The 17,247-nt window shown below is 46.8% G+C and overlaps 1 protein-coding gene and 1 long non-coding RNA gene across 2 annotated transcripts in view; one reads left to right on the top strand and one right to left on the bottom strand.

Moving 5' to 3' along the window:
- KISS1R (KISS1 receptor) overlaps window positions 1-17,247 on the top strand; it is a 260,552-nt gene that overhangs the window by 222,232 nt on the left and 21,073 nt on the right. The gene's annotated exons all lie outside the window — the stretch shown is intronic.
- Window positions 1-17,247, bottom strand: part of LOC146772165 (uncharacterized) — a 50,690-nt gene that overhangs the window by 27,783 nt on the left and 5,660 nt on the right. The window contains exons 2-3 of the long non-coding RNA XR_014971963.1: window positions 1,949-2,055; window positions 1,397-1,540 (exon numbers count right to left, since the gene is read on the bottom strand). This is a non-coding gene — a long non-coding RNA (uncharacterized LOC146772165). The remainder of the gene's footprint in view (window positions 1-1,396; window positions 1,541-1,948; window positions 2,056-17,247) is intronic.

The raw sequence follows: 17,247 nt of genomic DNA, 5'->3' as shown, positions 1-17,247 counted from the left end.
GCTGGCCTCCTCAGTAGGCTGGCACACGGGGTAGGCTCCCGATGTGTCTTTCAGCGCCCAGCTCTCACTGGCCACACACTCCTCACCTCCTTTGGGCCACGAGGTGTAGCGCTTTGCAGGCTCTAGGCGGTCCCACCAGCTTTAGGGGCAGTGCACAGTCACTTCCAAGATAGCGCTCACCAAACCTAGCGCTCTCCTTCCAGGGGCTTGTAAATAGCGCTCTCCTTCCAGGGACTTGTAAATAGCGCTCTCCTTCCAGGGACTTGTAAATAGTGCTCTCCTTCCAGGGAGCTTGTAGATAGCGTTCTCTGGTCCCTGCCCCTTGATTGAGGGTTTCTTGAGGGGGGGGAAGTTGCGTTGGGGGCTGCAGACGGACTACTCAGTCTCCGCCTGTTGTCCCTGGATTCTCCTCTCGCCGGGCCAGATCAGTGGGTAGTTCAGGATCCCTCACTCACTTAAAGGGCAGTGCCTAAACCCTGTCACCTTCAGAGGCATAGGTCCCTGACTGATCCTACCACCTAAAACTCCTGCGAGGGCTTCTCCAGGTTTGCGTTGCCCCAACTATATCTTTCCCTCGCCCTGTGGACAGTAGGGGGGGGGGGGTAGGTAGGCTCAGGGCCCAGCACACAGGCCCATGTGGCGGTAACCCCTGGCAGCAGGTCCCCTCTCTCCCAGGTCCACCCTCTGACTGACTGCATGGCAACCCAGCTCCTCCCTTTAGACGCCCCTCACCCCACCTTCCAGACAGTGCCAGAAGCTTCTAGAAGCATCTGGGGAAACTGGCTCTAACTGGCCTAGGGGGAGGGGTAGAGCACCCTGGGTGCCAGGCTTCCCTCCAAAAGCTGGGGCTGCTGGGAAATAACGCCTAGACTGTCAACCTAGCTCAGTCAAACGGCGCAACCACACAGCTTGGGCATCCATCTTAAATTACATTTTTAAAATGGGGAAACTCAGTCTGCACACATTCATACAGCATTCATATGTGGTTCCACAGAAAAGCGAAAAATTTCTGGGAAAAGGGCCAAGTCCAACACCCCTCCACCCCCTCTCGTTTTAGTTCTCGATTGAAACAGGGCTTTCGAGCCTGGGGAGCATCTAGTTTCCAAAATAAACCCTGGTACCTGGGGAAGCCAGGCTTCTGTGATAAAAAGCATCTCCCAATCATTATAAGGTATTAGCAGGTTTAATTCGGCTGCGTGTTTCCCCATGGAACGGATATTGAGGAGTCCACTGGATATGATATTGCGCCTTATATTATTGGCGCGTTGTAGGTCCTTTGGGCTGCTTTTGTTATAAAAAGCGGCTGCCTCTGGATCTATGAGGGTGTACCGATAGTCAGTGGTGTTAGGATTAAGTTCATGCATCTCTTTACTAATATAGGTAAATCTCTTCTTACCTTGTGTGGGATGGGGTCTAAAAACGGCAGCTTGACTGGCGCTGGCTGCTTCCACAACGCTGACGAGTGCAGACGAGCTTGCCTTTGATGTGCTGCTGTGCGATCGCGCCACCATGCCGTTTATGTTGCCCTCTTTCTTTGGTCCTGCCAACACAAGTAGACTGCTCACTCTGATTACCTCAAAATGGCAGCCGTCAATCGGTTCTAACAGAAATGGAGTAGGGTCGAGAATCGCTCCTGCGATTGCTCCCGAGTCACTTCATGTATCAGGTATTACAGTTCAAATTCAAGTTCAATTCAGATTCAGTTTTTTAATTTCATCATTCGTTCCAATTGCAGATTCCTATTCAACATTACTATGACACTAAAACAGTAAAACCTTCCTATCAGGTGCTGTGTCAATTTCCTTACAATTTCTTTAAAAATACTCTTGCTATTATCTTTCAGCTTAAAATTCCCTTCCCAGATTTAGCTTAAGACAAGGTTCCCTTTAGCAGTTCTCCGTGCAAAAAGGTTCAGTTATCTCAATCTACTTTTTTTCTGATTTTTTACCTTTACATGATGTGAGCTGTAGCTGAGCTCATGATGTGAGTTGTAACTCATCTCCGGACGTGACCTTTGTGCTACTTTGGTAGATTGGCCTGATCAACATGACAGTCCTAAAAGAAAACGTTTGTTTGTTGAGTGAAACACACCAAATAATTATAGTCCAGAACCTAAGAAATTAAGGTGCACCTAAAGTTAAATAGAAAGAAAAGAAGTTGATAAAAAGAATAAAATGATAATGTAGATAATAGTTTACGAAACCAAAAGTTCCATTCAAGAAAAATGAATCCGTAAAGGGCTAAAATGTGTCTCTGTCCCACTAGCTACTGCCAACAAGTATTGGCAAACCTATAGGTTTGGCATTGGCTGACAGCCTTTTGGCTTTGTCAATGTTTGTTTTGTTTGGTCTAGCTTTTGGTAAAGTTTCACTACAGGGGGAGCTGCCAGACCCTTACCATTATGAAGAAATAAATTCGCTAACAACAGAAATGCTTTTGTTTGAGGCATGTGTGCTGTAGATACACATACTTTGCATACTCCTGCCATCTAGTGTTGGGTCTGGATGTTTGCAAGTTGTTTTACGCAAAGAATCCCTAGAGGAAGATTTTCTATTTGAAACATTAGGGGACACACACAGAACAACACAAATGTTGCCTATGCTTAAAGGCATGTTGAGACATACTAATGATATTTTTAAAGACCCAGTTAGAGCATGTATATTAACACCTAGAGTGGACAAAAAATATAAACCCCTCTATCTGACCCAGTTTTCTTCAGGGGTCAGTTGCCTTTGGATTCATTACTGGTCTCTAATGCCCATAAAAGGGCAAATTTGCAACCATCAGGGGAAGCACCACCTCCAGATAAAGAATCCAAACTCCTAGATTCATCGGGAAAGAGTGGCTGCTCAATCAGCCAACCATTGGGGTGTGGTCAATACACCGGGTCTGTTGTCCAGGCACGATAAAGCTCACTGCGATGAGATGGAGGAATTATTAAAGTATCTCCCAAAAGAACACAAAAAGAGGGGGCAGGAAATAGCACAAGAAGGGAAACTTATTTCTAATTCATCTATTAGGTGTGCTTTAGATACGGCAGATACTGCAGCTAGAGGAATCAACACTAGAATTATGCTCAGGAGACATGCATGGCTCCGAATTTCTGGTTTGAAACCAGAAGTGCAACAAACCATTCTTAATGCACCCTTTGATAAAGAACACCTTTTTAGGCCTCAAATAGCTCAGTCCCTTGAAAAAATGAAAAAGATACCGAATTGACAAAGTTATGGAAGCACTTCAATCTCCTTCTACCAGAGGCTCCTTTCATCGCTCCTTTTACAGTGGAGGCTCCAAAAATAACACTAACACCTCAGATGCAGGCACATCTTCATATAAAACACAAACACTATCATCCCCCTCTAGAGGATTCTATAGAGGTTATTATACAGGAAACCATTTTAAAGGAAGAGGGAAGGTACACCAACACATACCTCTCAGTCCACTAACAAACAGTAACTTGCTACTACTTCCCCCGACCATTCATCACCTGTCGGGGAAAGATTACAACAGTTTCTACTCGTTTGGCAATCCATCACAACAGACAAATGGGTTGTGGCTATTATCCAACGTGCATATTGCCTGGAGCTTACTAGCAATCCTCCCAATATTCCACCTTGCATTCACAAACTCTCGTTACAACACCAAGAGCTTCTCAAACAAGAAGTACAAGCTCTTCTAACAGAAGGAGCTATAGAACCAGTTCCATTAAAATATCAAGAGTCAGGAGTTTACTCACTTTACTTCCTAATCCCCAAAAAGGATGGGTCCCTATGACCAATCTTAGATCTCAGAACGTTAAACCTATACATACTGTCAGAGCACTTCCAACTGGTTACCCTTCAACAAGTGCTTCCACTCCTACAACAAGGCGACTTTAAAACTACACTAGACTTAAAGGGCACATATTTCCATATTCCTATCCATCCAGCAGATCGCAAATATCTCAGAAATGTGATAGCAGGAAATCACTATCAATTCAAAGTACTTCCATTCAGAGTGACTACTGCACCCAGAGTATTCACTATTCACAGCATTCATGTCTAGCAGTAGTAGCAGCTTTTCTAAGAAGACAACAGATTCATGTCTTCCCGTATCTGGACGGTTGGCTCATCAAAGCCAACACACACAAGCTACAATACACCTTCTCTATCAACTGGGATTTACAGTCAATGCACAAAAGTCCCATCTTCAACCCTCACAACTGCAAACATATCTAGGAGCAATGCTAAACACTCACAAAGCTCCAGCCTCTCCCAATTCAGCCAGAATTTAAAACTTTCAAACTTTATTACTACAGTTTCAAAACAACCAGTACCTAACAGTGAAGACTTTCATGCTGCTGTTAGGAATGATGGCTTCATGCATTGCAATAGTACCCCATGCAAGACTGCATATGTGGCCTCTACAGGAATGCTTAGCACGTCAGTGGAATCAATCACAGGGTGAATTAACAGATCTAGTGTTGGTAGACAGCCGCACCCATCGCTCTCTGCAGTGGTGGAACACACACAACCTATTGAAAGGGCGGCCTTTCATCGACCCTATTCCACAAATCGTACTAACAACAGATGCATCTCTCACAGGTTGGGGTGCCCATCTCCAGTATATGACATTTCAAGGATTATGGGACACCAAACACAAAAGTGTCCACATCAATTACTTGGGGCTTCTAGCAGTTCAACCAGTGCTAAAAGCTTTCCAGCCTCACCTAGGAAAAGTTGTCTTAGTCCAGATGGACAATATGACAGCCATGTACTAAGTCCAAAAACAGGGGGGGGGGGGGATCTCTACAATTGTCATGCCTCTCTCAGACCATTTGGTGTTGGGCAATACATCACAAAATTCATCTTCTGGCCGAACACCTTCCAGGAATAAAGAACCAATCTGCCAACCTCAGCAGGATGGGGCAACAAATAAATGAATGGGAAGTTCATCCCCATGTTCTTCTCCCATACGTCCAGAAATGGGGATTCCCACAAATAGATCTCTTTGCCACAGCAAAGAACTCAATATGACCAAACTTCACCTCCAGATTCCCACACCATCTATGCAAAAGCAATGCCCTATGGATGAATTGGTCATGGATATTTGCTTATGCTTTTCAGCCTCTCCCTCTCCTATTTCTAGTGCGGAAACTCAGGCAGACATCACTCACACTGATTCAAGTGGGTCCCATTTGGGCTAATCAACCGTGGTTCACCACACTACTAGAATTGTCAGTAGTTCCACACCAAAAACTGTACCTCTCTTCCAACCTTCTCAAAGAGAACCATGGAGAAATCAGACATCCAAACCCCAAGGAGCTCAACCTAGCGATCTGGCTCCTGAAATCATAGAAATCGGGGGCCCCATTTACGAGAAGTGACGCATCGCTGCGTGAAAGCAGTAATGCACAACTTCTCAGTGCGCTCTCCTTGCGACACCAATGATGCGTCATATTTACAATATGACACATCATGTTGCAAGGAAGGACAGATACATCAGTATAACTGACGTATCTCTCTGCGCAAAAAGTGGTGCATTGCTGGAGTTGTGTCGGACCCTGACGCAACTGCAGCAATGTTCCCCTTCACATGGGGAAAGCCCCATGTCAAAGGGCCTGCGTCACCCTTACGCCTGACATGAGGCAGGCGTAAGGTTTTGACGCATTGGCGTCCTAGAAGTGGCGCAGCGAAATCTCATAGATTTCACTGCGCCACTCCTACGACCCTTTCTTGCGAGGGTACGCCCACCCTGCATACATTATATCTAGCGCAGGTATAATGTAGCGCAGGGGTTTACGAAGTGACGCATCTACCTAGATGTGTCACTTCGCAAATATGGCTCAACATGGCACATTTTTTACGCCACTGGTGCGTCACAAAAAGTGACGCACCGGAGGCGCAAAAGTGACGCAGGGGCTCATAAATAAGCCCCCGGATACCTAAACCTACCACCAGATTGTATGGCCGTTCTTAAGGAAGTCAGAAAACCTACCACTAGAGCTTGTTATGCAGCAAAGTGGAAAAGGTTTGTTATATACTGTAATAATAGCATAATAACACCATTGATCCGATAGATGCATCTATACAAAACATTGTTTGCTATCTTTTACATCTACTGAGAGTTGGTTTAGCCTCAACATCCATTTGACTACACCTTGCTGCTGTAGCTGAATATCTGCAAAACAGACAACATTTGTCCTTATTCAAAGTTCCAGTTATTAAAGCTTTTATGGAAGGGCTGAAAAAAATAATACCACCAAGGGTACCACCTGCACCGGTCTGGAACCTTAATATTGTTCTCACAAGGCTTATGGGTCCACCTTTGAGCCTTTACACAGTTGTGCAATACAATTTCTTTCATCGAAGGTTGCCTTTCCAATTGCTATCACTTTACTAAAACGTGTTGGTGAGCTACAGGCATTAACCTTAGAAGAGCCTTTCTTTCAGCTTCACAAAGATAGAGTGGTTCTTCGTACAAACCCAAAATTCCTTCCAAAAGTAGTTTCTGCGTTTCATATCAACTAATCAGTTGAGTTACCTGTGTTCTTCCCTCAACCAGATTCAGTAGCAGAAAGGGCTCTACACACACTTTATGTCAAAAGAGCACGATTGTACTATATTGATAGGACAAAAGATTTCCATAAAACAAAGCAACTTTTTGTTGCATTTGCTCCACCTCGTAAAAGAAATCCTATTTCTAAATCTGGTATTTCTAGGTGGATTGTTAAGTGCATTCAAACTTGTTATGTTAAAGCTAAAAGAACTTTAACCATATCTCCTAGAGCACATTCTACATGTAAAATAGGGGCTTCTATGGCCTTTTTAGGTAACATTCCCTTAGTTGACATATGTAAAGCAACTACATAGTCTACAGCACACACATTTACAAACATTATCGTGTGAATTTATTACTTCCTCAACAAGCTAATGTAGGACAAGCAGTGCAAAAAACACTTTTTCAAACAACTACAACACCCACTGGTTATCCACCGCTTTCAGAGGGTACTGCTATACAGTCTATGCAAGGCATGTGTATCTACAGCACACACGCCTCGAGTGGATTATGTTACTTACCGTGTAAGCATCTGTTTGTGGCATGTAGAGCCGCCGATTCACATGCGCCCTCCCTCCTATCCGGATACCTGTGGTTGATGTAGTTCTTATTATTCACACTACATACACATGGACATCTCTGTACTACACTTGGTTACTCCACTCTCACCCTGTTGCGGGAAAACAATCGAACAATGGAGTTGATGCCCATGCGCAATATTACCGAAAGGAGGAGTCACCTACCTTGTGACTGGAAAAGACTTCTTCGAAGAAAAACAAACTTGCAAACATATGGACCCAACACTAGATGGCAGGAGTATGCAAAGCATGTGAATCTACAGCTCTACATGCCAAGAACAGATGCTTACAGGGTAAGTAACACCATCCTTGTCGCAACACACGCACACACACACAGCAGCCCCTCACACTGAAGGGAACTACTTTGTTATGCAGATGTACCACTTGTAAAAGATCAGAGTGCTGTCACTCACAGTGGGGTTAGCCAATGTCTGAAGTGGGCCAGGCTGCTGCCATACTATATACTGCTGTGGGAGAAGACATTTGTGAATGACAGAACAACAGGGCAATGGACAAAGAGGGCAGGCTGAAAGCCCCTCTGGGTATATTATACAAATCATTTTAGTAAAATACAAAAAAAGAGATCTTGGCCATGGTCAGACTTAAAAAGAGTCCAATCTCACAGGAATGGACTAGAGCAGGGCTTTAAGTGGGGAAAAAAACTAGGGGATGCTCTAAAAGGGGTGTGGCAAATTTCTTAAAGGGGTGTGGCCTATCCGAGTAGGGGCGTGGTCTAAATCAAGATAACTAGCATTGTGTGCTTAAGAAAATCATGAAGTCGCATCCAGCAAAGGATAATACAATAGGCAAAAAAGTATATTTATTAAGTACCAACTACAAAAAAACAAGCATTTGCAATGCAATAGGTCTCGTATTTATGCGAGTTTGAGCTATTGACATTGCAAATAACAATACCTTTTTTGTTTTCGTTTTTAAAACATAAATAAAAGGCATTGTCATTTACAATGCCAATAGCTAAAACTTGCGTAAATGCGAGACCTATTGCATTGCAAATGCTTGTTAATAACAGTGTTTAACTAAAAACTTGCCAGCAGGCCACTCCTCAAGACAATTAATATGTGAAAGATACTGTTTATCAGATACACAAATATGAAATATATAATTTTTATTCTGTTTGAATTATGAGTACACGATTTATGGGCTGCGATCGGAAAGGTTTTGTATGATTATATATATATTGTATTTTTGTATGTTTTGTCTGATTAGTGTACATTACAATTTACCGTAATTTATTAAATTGTTTTACCAGACGGCTCGTGCAGCAAAAAGAATTAAAAAGGTAGAAAACGCATATATTTGGTCCTTATGTTTCTGCACTTCGTTTTTTCACTGCATTACATGGTCGTTTGTTTTTCTTCGGGACATATTAACATTTTCAATTTTTTTTAAATAAAATATGGTACAATTCATATATGGGGACCAAGTGCGCACCCTGAAATTTGCCATTTTGATAGAGGTAGGCTGAGAACGATTTAAAAAAAAAACGCCTGGAAGGCGCCATCAGACTGGGTGTTGTGCATGTACAAAAAAAAATCACACACATATCATTCAAATATTTACAAAAATCTAAATTGAAGAGATAAACAGATACGAAAAATGGAAACGACATATGGTAGGTATGCTGGAGCTATGCGAGGCCCCAGTTCCCAAAAGAGCTCACATCAGAGCATCTTTCGGGCTTTGAGTTAACCCCTTCGCTGCTGCGGACATTCCGCTGCAGCGCTGGGGGGGGCAGGGGGGCAGCGCGGCGGGCCTGTGCTCATGACGGAGCCGCTCCGTCATGAGCCACAGTTGAGCTGTGCTCATGACGGAACGGTTCCGTCATGACTCCGCCCATTTGCGTTGTCGCCCCGCACAGGCGGGGAAACAGCGCCGCGCAGGCGGAGCGGCCGCCGGCAGGATTGTCATGACGGAACCGTTCCGTCATGAGCACACGACAACCGTGGCTCATGACGGAACGGTTCCGTCATGAGCAGGGAAGGGGTTAAAGGGTGACACGGAATCCAGGTGCTTTCGGATAAACAGGGCTGTAATATGCACGTTGTTTAGAAATAACCGTGCATCATGCTGCTCTGAAATTGGAGCAAAAGTCGATTTAATATTTTATATCCTGATAATGTCACGTGCACACTCAGAGTTGTCTGAGGCGCAGCCGTGAATGTTCGGTTATTTTTTTACATGTTGTGTTCCCTGTGCTATTACTGCGATATTCACTGATTTCAAACCCATAATATCCGCCCCACGAGGGAACCTAAAGTATCCACACAGGGCGGTGCATGGGAAAACGTGAGCAGTTTTTAGGTCTCGGCTAGCGAAGGCTGCGCTTGCGCAGTCTCGCTTGCGAGATTTAACGTTTTAGAAGTGGGGCTTTAACCCGCGCCTCTTCTTCCCTCTTCTCCATTGGCTGGCCTCTTAAATGCTGGTCAGCCATTGGAGAAGAGCTTTGTCTCTCCAAAGAAGCCCCGTCTTTTTCGGATTCGGGGGCGTGTTTTTTACTTTCTTTCTCTCCTCTGGAATGTAAACATTCCAGCCGATGGCAAGAGGAGAGAAAGAAAAACACGCCCCCGAATCCGAAAACGCCGCTGCGTTTCTCCGAGGCATTTCTGCTTGACCTCGGAGAAAGGCGGCGGTGTTCATGGCTCTCGCCAGGTAAGGCGCTGGGACGTGAGACACTTTCACCCGTCTCAACAGTAGGTAAAAACATAACATAACCATTATACTGGCGTGTCTCCAGAGTTATAATCACTGTCCTCCCGCCAAAACTGGCTGAAGCGATCTCTCGCAGTCAAAGAAACTCTCATTTAAGGCCAGCACTTGCGACGTGTCCAGAGCGCGTCTCGTTCACTCGCAGGGGCAATTTTCCCTTCCAATCCTGTTTATTTTTAAAGGCCTACCAGTAATTACGCTTAAAGTGTCATTTAAGCGGGTGAAGGTGGGGGAAGATGGCGCCCTCTCCAGGAGGCGCATGCAAGCGGCGGGGGCAGCGCGCGAGGGCCGGTCTTCGGCGACACTGCTGGCGGCTTTTAGTTTGCATGCCCACCTGGCTGCTGGTGGGAGATGCGCCATCCAGACTGATAATGCCCAGGGCCGTGCTCATCAAGCCATAATTAAACATCACTCAAATCTGCCACTTGTTAATAACAGTGTTGATCCATGTTTTTCTATTTTGTGGCGGCTGCAACTACTAATTAGTTAAGTGGTTTTTCTGTTGGCCTGCATGTGTTTTTCCTGCAGATTATTATTACCTCTGAAAATGCACATGAATGTTAGCCGCATGTTTGGCCACTTGGCACGTTGATAAGATAAGTTTCATGCACAGAGTCTTAACATTTTTTAAGGGACAGGAAGTGTAAATCCGTATTTGTTGGGATAGAACTGTAGGACCACAAGTACATTTCAGATTTAGGATATACTACATTTTCAGTAGAAATGTGTCGGCTGGGTAGTATGTTTTCATTGATAAAGGTGTGCTGTTCTAATATGCAAGCACATATTCTTAATGGGAAATTCGTGGTGCAGTGCACTTTTAATCAGACAGTGTAATGGTTCTGTTACCAGTTAATGATATACTATGTAGAGATTATATCACTTGGGTAAAAAAAAAAAAGATGTATGTTTTCACACCACAACTGCTTACTGATACTAAAACACATTTGTTCTGAGAACAAATAATCCAATGAGTCTGTACTGCTGATGACCTATGACTTCACAGTACAATTGACGACCAGGCCTGTTCACTGGGGAGTACAAAATTCACACAAAAAAGCAAAAGCAAGGCAGCATGCCTTTTCCATCCGTGCACCCAGGATATGAAACAACATCTCCATATGCATCAGGAGTGCTCCAATAGTGCTTCAATTTAGGAAATAGCACAATAGCCTGCCACCGCCCTGCCTCTGTGACTTGTAGACTGAACCTCGGGCAGGGCCGCCAGCGTGCAGCGTGACAACTAGCCAGCAAGACTGGGGCACTTCTGGGCTCAAAGGCCGGTGTTGCCTGGTGTAGGCGACAAAGGCACAGACACTGCCGGGAGGGACCCTGACCAGGTTGTTTCAAGGCGGGTCTCACTCTCAATGGGGACGTGAGAAAACAGCCATACACTAACAACGCCACACCCTGTCCAGCATCAAACTGGTTTACCTGTCACTCAGAATCAACTTTATTCAGCTAAAAATAGCCACAAAAGCTTACAGGATATGTGCAAAAGAACAATAACATCAAAATACACAGCCCATCGTAGAAATTAAAACACAGGAATAAAATGCATAAAAAATTGTTATATCATATCAGATAAAACAACAGCGTTCAAAAGTGTGCTAGACCCGCATGCTGCATAATTGAGCGACCTTAGCGTGATCCATCAATACAATCATTCTAAAAGCATGGACCTCCTAGTGGGTTCAGGAGCTTGGAGAAACGCAACTACACAGCCACAAGTTTCATCATCTGACAGAAGTTTGTAAAAAAAAAAACGATAGCCCTGCGAACAGGATCGTAACTTTCTAAGCCTCCTAAAAGGCACAAGGAATTGTTTGGTATACAATTTATAATAGCTGCAGAAACAGACAAGAAATTGTTTGGTATACAACTTGTTCGAGGCATGTGGGCTGCTGAATTCATATCTTTGCATAGATCGCCGCCTAGTGTTGGGTCCGGATGTTTGCACGTTGTTGTCCTGGAAGAGTCTTCGAAGTATCACGAGATAGGTGACTCCTCCCCTGGACCACAGTGCGCATGGGCATCCTCTCCATCCTTAGATTGTTTTTTTCCGCCATTGGGTTCGGATGTGCTTATCTTAGCTCAAGTTAGGAAAATTTAGTTTAAGGCCAAAAGGCCTTTAGTTTTCGTCGGTACTGTTCCAGTTCGGTATCGACTGCTTTCTTGATTAGTTTAGAAACTTCTTCCCGCCTTTCAGATCCGTTTGATCTGAACATTCACCTTACATCGACGATGGAATCGAGGACCCCATTCAAACGGTGTCCTGTATGCCACGCCAAATACCCACACATCGACGTCCACCCGGTATGCAACAAATGTCTCTCACCGGATCACGACGAATCGAAATGTATGGCCTGTGCCCGATTCCGATCGAAGAAGACTCTCCGGAATCGACGGGCAGCGAGATTAGAAGCGCAGCAATCGGCGCCTGCCCCGGCCAACATCTTCAGCACCGAGGACGAGGATGTAGAGAGCGTGGAAGAAGTTAACTCCAGCCCCGCTTCCGAACACGATTCCCGATCGGAAGACGCCGATGAAGTGCTTTTTCACAGGGAAGAAGCCGTCGACGAGGTAGGAGACTACGATGAGGCCTTTGGGGCCGAAGAAGATAGCTCTAGCGAAGAGCCAGGCCTACCCGTCGATACGGAGGCCGTCAAAGTGCGTCATTCTACGGCTCAGGTCGAGGGATCGCCTCCGGGCCTTACCCGAGATCAATCCCAAAGTTCTTCGGCCCCGCCTTCGGGCCCGGCCTCGAACATCCAGCACGAGCCTATATTACCAAAGACGACTGGATTCCCTTCTACGAAACCGAAACCAATCGTCGCACCAGTTCCACCGAAACCAAAAGTGAAACTGGCCGTGATCGGCTCGAAGCCCTCGAAGACCTCCACTCCTTCGATGCCAACAAAGACCGTCGGCTCCGAACGCGCTAAGAGGGATTTCGGCGCCGAACTCGCTGCAGCGGATATCGGTACCAACCCGAAAAGGAAGGCCCTCGGTCCCACAAAAGCGCCTCGGCCCCTGGCACCGAAGCAGTCGGCCCCGACCACCAAAGTCAAAACGGCCGCTCCATCTGCGTCCACTTCGAAGACGGCTGCACACGCCAAGTCATCGACTCCGACGACCGCTGATACCTCTCTTCGGATCGATGACCCTGTGGCTCCAAAGCAGTCGACGCCTACCTCCACGGTACCAACCGGCACCAAAGAACCTTCGGCGTTCTCGGTGCGACAAGTCGCGGCGTCGTTGCAACGCATCAGAGAATGGGCAGCCCTCCGATCCACGACGGGCCCCGACACGAACAAGGCTCCAAATGCACCCTCGGCACCAACCAACATTACTTTTGGTTTGCCGCCATCCACGGCGCCGAAGATGTTCGAGATCCGAACACGTGTCCGCCAGACACAGTCCCCATCTACTGGACACTCACCTTCTGAGCCTTCACAGCCACAATTCATCGACGCCGACACTGTCAGACTGATGCTCCGCAAACGGAAGATCACGCCAGACAAGGGCTTGGACTCCTACAGAATACCTCTGAAGCACAAATTGCCAGCAGAGTCGGAACCGGTTCTGTATGAACGCTTCCAAACCTCCTATCAGGATCCCCAGTCCTTTTCTCCTACGCCTTCCGAAACAGACGCAGTGGAGGACTACATGGGTGATGATACCACCTACCCTGGGGATGTCGATCCTGATGAACAGCAGGACCCAGATCAAGCATGGGATGACCCTACAGACCAGGGTACCGCACCAGATACCCAGGACACGCAGCTTTACAGCGCCAAAACATCTCCCACAGAGGACACTGCTGCCTTCAATGCCCTCATAGAACGTGCTGCCGCCAATCATGGAGTACAACTCCACTCTGACACTGTTGAGAACGACTTCTTAGTGGACACTTTCGCCTCCTCCGAGAGAACGGTCAAAACGTTGCCCATGTTGAAAGGTGTTCTCAAACCTGCAAAGGACATTTTCAAAGAAACAACCAGGGCACGGGTGCTAAACCCCAGGATTGAAAAAAAATACAAGCCTGCGCTCGGAGACCCTATGTACATTAGAGGTCAGTTACCTCTGGACTCCATGGTGGTTGCTAATCCTCGCAAACGAGCCCATTCGCAAACAACAGGTGATGCTCCTCCCCCAGACAAGGAGTCCAAGGTGCTGGAGACCTCAGGCAAAAGAATTGCAGCTCAAGCAGCAAACATCTGGCGCATTGCCAATACACAGGCCCTCCTGGCCCGCTATGATCGTTCACACTACGACACGCTAGAATCGCTACTTCAGCATCTGCCAGATGAATACAAAGAGGCAGCGGAGCTCCTCATCAGAGAGGGACAACTCCTTACCAATGCATTCATTAAGTGCGCACTGGATGCTGCTGACACAGCAGCAAGGGCAATTAACACCAGCGTCATGTCACGCCGACACGCTTGGTTAAGAATCTCAGGATTCAAACCAGAGATTCAAACCAACATCCTAAATCAGCCAGTCAACCCCGACTACTTATTCGGCCCGGAAGTTGACACCACCTTAGAAAAAATAAAGAAAGACACTGACACTGCGAAGTCAATGGGGGCTCTGCAAACGCAGCAATTTCGTAGTGGCTCCTTTCGTCGCCCCGGGAATAGAGGAGCAGCTAGAGGCCAGGGGTCACAGCAGCAATACACTTAAGGGGGCACACAGAGTACCTACGATAAAACCAACAGAGGTGGATATCGTGGCTCCAACACCAAGGGCAGAGGACGTGGTTACGGCAACACCAGGTCCTCACCCAAAAACAAACAGTGACGCCCTCTCCCTTCCCCCTGACCACATAACACCTGTCGGGGGGAGACTCCAGCGGTTCCTGTCCACGTGGAAAACCATCACCACAGACAGGTGGGTCAGGGACATTATCCAGCACGGTTACCATCTCGAATTAACCTCCACTCCACCCAACATACCGCCAAAGCACCGTCCTATGTCCGTAGAGCACTTAGCATTATTGCAGCAGGAAGTGCTAAGTATGCTGCAAAAGGGTGCAGTAGAGGTCGTGCCCGTCAACCAGCAGGGGACAGGGGTGTACTCTCTGTACTTCTTAATCCCAAAAAAGGATGGGTCGCTCAGACCTGTACTAGACCTGAGACACCTCAACCACTACATTCTGTCAGAGCATTTCCATATGCTCACCCTACAGCAGGTTCTCCCGCTGCTCAGCCAGGGAGACTTCCTAGCCACACTAGACCTCAAAGATGCGTACTTCCACATACCCATACACCCATCACACAGGAAATATCTCAGGTTCACTATTCAGGGACAGCACTATCAATTCAAAGTCCTCCCCTTCGGCGTGACAACAGCACCCAGGGTTTTCACCAAGTGCCTAGCTAGAGTGACTGCACATCTACGGAGACAACACATTCACGTCTACCCTTACCTGGACGACTGGCTTGTTCAGGCAAAGTCAGCACAGCAGTGTGCCAGCCACATATCCCACACCATTCACCTTCTTCACAGTCTGGGATTCTCACTGAATTATCCAAAATCACATCTCCAACCCGCACACGTACGACAGTACCTGGGCGCGACCATAAACACTCTGGCAGCCACAGCTCAGCCAAATTTAGTGAGGATCAACAGCATGCAACTGCGGATCTCAAAGTTCAAACCTCAACACTCCCTTCCTGCGCGAGTGTTCATATAGTTGATAGGCATGATGGCCTCCTGCATTTTCATAGTCCCGCACGCGAGACTACATATGCGCCCGCTTCAGGAGTGCTTGGCACGTCAATGGAATCAGGCTCACGGGCAATTAAAAGACCTAGTGTTGGTGAGCGGTCGGGCATACAACTCTCTGCATTGGTGGAATCCACAAAACCTTTGCAAGGGCCGACCGTTCCAAGAGCCTGTTCCACAAATAATACTGACGGCGGACGCCTCTCTCCAAGGATGGGGAGCTCATGTACTCAATTACACAGTGCAGGGACTATGGACAACACAACAAAAGAAGATGCACATCAACCTTCTGGAACTGATGGCAATCTTCCTAGCCATGAAGGCATTCAAAGTACACCTGTGCAACAAAGTCGTGTTGATCCGGACGGACAACATGACTGCCATGTACTACATACAGAAGCAGGGAGGAACACACTCTCCACAGTTGTCTCATCTGGCTCAGAGCATGTGGAAGTGGGCCATTCAGAGGAACATATTCCTCATGGCGGAACACCTCCCCGGCAAGGACAACCAGATGGCGGATCTGCTCAGCAGACACAGCCACCAGATGATCGAGTGGGAGCTACATCCGTCCGTTCTCCAACCGTACTTCCAACAGTGGGGTCATCCAGAGATAGACCTATTCGCCACAAACGAAAACGCAAAATGCCGAAGCTTTGCCGCCAGGTTCCCACATCCACAGTCGCAGGGCAATGCGATATGGGTGAACTGGTCCGGCAGATTTGCGTACGCTTTTCCCCCAGGGCCATTAATACCGCTGGTGGCACGCAAACTGCGACAGCACTCACTGACACTCATCCTAGTTGCTCCCACATGGGCGCGCCAGCCATGGTACACCACCTTTCTAGAACTTTCCGTGGTGCCGCATCAAAGGCTGCGGATCAAACCTGCACTCTTAACGCAGAACCATGGCGAAATTCAGCACCCAGATCCGCAACAGCTGAACCTGGCAATCTGGCTCCTGAAGTCTTAGAGTTTGGCTACCTAAACCTGCCACCTGACTGTATGGAGATCATCAAGGAGGCCAGGAGACCCACTACCAGAGCTTGCTATGCAGCTAAATGGAAGAGGTTTGTCATTTACTGCAACAACAATGACATTAACCCGCTAGACGCATCCATTCAAAACATAATCTGTTACCTCTTACACCTATACCGATGCAATCTGGCATACACCTCAATACGTATCCATTTAACCGCAATAGCAGCCTATCTCCAAAACAGGCAGCACCTCTCTTTATTCAGAGTGCCTGCCATCAAAGCCTTCTTGGAGGGACTTAAACGAGTAATTCCCCCAAGACACCCACCAGCACCGGTGTGGAACCTCAACTTGGTCCTCACCAGACTGACGGGTCCACCCTTCGAACCTCTCCACTCATGTGAGATTCAATTCCTCACCTGGAAAGTAGCTTTCCTAGTAGCAATCACTTCGTTAAGAAGAGTTAGTGAACTCCAGGCACTAACCATTCAAGAGCCATTCATACAGGTTCACGCAAACAGGGTCGTACTACGTACCAACCCCAAATTCATGCCTAAAGTAATATCGCAGTTCCACATGAATCAAACTATTGAACTGCCTGTTTTCTTTCAAAATCCACAAAATGTCGCTGAGAGAATGCTCCATACACTAGATGTAAAGAGGGCCCTCATGTACTATATAGACAGAACTAAGGACT

This window comes from Triturus cristatus, chromosome 12, assembly GCF_964204655.1.
Source record: "Triturus cristatus chromosome 12, aTriCri1.1, whole genome shotgun sequence".
Lineage (NCBI taxonomy): Eukaryota > Metazoa > Chordata > Amphibia > Caudata > Salamandridae > Triturus > Triturus cristatus.
The sequence above is the reverse complement of the archived record's forward strand: the minus strand, read 5'-3'. Positions and strand labels throughout refer to the sequence as shown.